Source organism: Nicotiana attenuata, unplaced genomic scaffold (genome assembly GCF_001879085.1).
Source record: "Nicotiana attenuata strain UT unplaced genomic scaffold, NIATTr2, whole genome shotgun sequence".
In the NCBI taxonomy this organism is placed as follows: Eukaryota; Viridiplantae; Streptophyta; class Magnoliopsida; order Solanales; family Solanaceae; genus Nicotiana; species Nicotiana attenuata.
This window is the reverse complement of record NW_017673132.1, coordinates 101345-103758: the sequence shown is the minus strand read 5'-3', so window position 1 is coordinate 103758 and position 2414 is coordinate 101345.

Below are 2414 nucleotides of genomic sequence, written 5' to 3'. Positions count from 1 at the left end.
TTCTTCTGCCTCAAATCGTCACGAAGGGTTGGGAACAAAGCGTCCTCACCAAGCATACGGACCAGGGCTTTATGCTTGGTACGGTACTCTCTGTATTTTGACTCCATCTTCTTGTAGAGTCTTGTCCTCTTCTCCTCCCGACGAGCGTTCTCAATCTCCAAGATGAGGGTCTGATAAACAGATGAAGAATGGTCAACAAAGATAAATAACGTAAAAGGAAAAAGAAATTGAAATGCTAAAAGGGGACTTACTCGCAGGGCCATCGCAGAAATGCCTAACGACAAGTCCGCATCCTTCAGCGTCTGCAAAGTCCTGTTCTCGGGCTCCGCGCATAGAGGGGCCAAATCTGGAACCACGCTCTCCGAGTTGACCAACATGTTAAAATCCACGGGGATGACAATATTTCGAGTGGACCCCTCGATCCTCACCTCCACTCGAGTAAATCTCTCCTCGAAAGTCCGTACCTCCTTGGGGTCGATATCAGAACCAGACTCGTCATCCTCCACGGTGACCGTTTTTCCTCTACTACCAACAGACGATGAGCCAACCTCGGCTGCCCCCGATGTTTCCATTTCTGCAGCTGCCTCCGCCGTCTCTAAAAGCCTAGCTTCTGCGACAATCTTCGGTGGGGGAGCAGTCCCCGTTGCTGAAGTGCACGTCGCCTCCATATCCATGATCATGGCCCGTTCGAGTGCGACCATAGCCTCCACTCGTCGCCTCTTCAATGGCGTCGCTTCCTCCCCGCCGAGGGAAGATTCATCTACTAAATGAACCACCGGGCAAGCTGGGATCTCCACTGATGGAGTGGCCGTCTGATGACCAGGCTCGCTCCAGAGTCTGGGAAGAAGTATTTTGCATAGACTCGGCCAACACGAACTGCATCCTAGCGAAAGCAACCGCCTGACGAAATATGGGGACAAGAGCCTTCACCTTCTTAGAAGTGCTCCGACCTAGCATCAAAGGAAAACCGTAAACGGCAAAAAGACATGCACCACAACAAAAGCGAAATAGTTATAAGGGCGAAACCCGACTTACCGGTCGAGGGCTTGAGCCCGAATCTCTTGTTGAAGGATGCCTAGTCACGGATCCCTACGATGTGAGGCAAAATACGGGCCACCCAATCACTGATATCGGTGACCAAAGATGGGGGATGCCTCTCAGCTGCAAAGGGAAAAACGACGTAACAAGTCACGAATCACGAAGAGAAGAGAAGAACGTACTCCAAATAACGACACTTACGAGCAAAATTCCATTGTTCAGGAAAGTCGCTAGGGTTGGCCACCACGTGCTCGGTTTTAACGAAGAAATAATGGGCCTAAAACTGGCGGTTCATCCTGTCATCCATCCCCGCCACCAACCCTTTGGTTCCGCGGTGGCGGAGGTGAATCATTGTGCCCTTATGGAGCAGGGTCATAAATTATCTCAGCGTTGGGGATCTCGGTAGCCATTTTCCGATGATGTGTATACGAGGGGACAGAAAAAAAAGGGTGGAAATAGCAGCGGTTACAGGAAGCAAGAACACAAGAAGGAGAAAAGGAAGCAAGTGCAGGGCTGAAGAAACTAGAAGAATGCAAAAGTTTCTTTGAGATGTTTTCCCCTCTTTATTTATAGACCTCAGGGGAGTTCGAATCGATGCAATCAACCACCAGTGGCCCTAGAATCGAAACGATAGGGACTCGAGGAACGAGGCAACGCATCGGGAAGATGCACAATGATGACGCATGCGTTGTGACGTCATCCTGCACCAACACCATGACCCATGAATCTCAAAGCGACTCGTCACTACTTCGGCAACGGACACCTCCACTCGATCACCACGCCAGAAATTTCTTCACAAATCGCCGACTGAAAAGGTGCGCTCATCGGGGCCGACCAGAAGGCAACCCCGACAAGCGGAGGGACTAACTATATGGGTAAAAATCTTGCTGAGGAAGTTGGGCGTGGGAAGATCGTAAGGTGAAAAGACTGTGTTCCGATTTGGGCGGATAGGCCAAGGTTGAACAAAGCCCAACAACGAGCAGTCGCTGAGCGAGCCGTAGAGGTCGAGTAGCGAAGAGTAGGAATAACGGCTAGTGTAGTCTTGGAACTAGTGACAAGAATATTCTCCTGGATATTCCCCTTGTTGTACTTTTTAGGGTTTTTAGAGAATATCCCATATAAATAGAAAGATAGGGAGAAGAAAAAGGGGGGGGGGGGCACGTGAGATTGAATCAGAGAAAACTACTGTAAGAAGTTGACCATTGAGAGAAAATACAAAGTTTACCTTTTCATAGTGATTAATTTTATCGATTATTCTTCCCTTTCACTCACATGATCCAAGAAAGCATCGCTCATATTCTTGTTTACTGCCATATTTCGTTGTCAGAAGAAAGAATCTTTCACATCATTTGATATTTGGGTGAATTGTTCTTCCT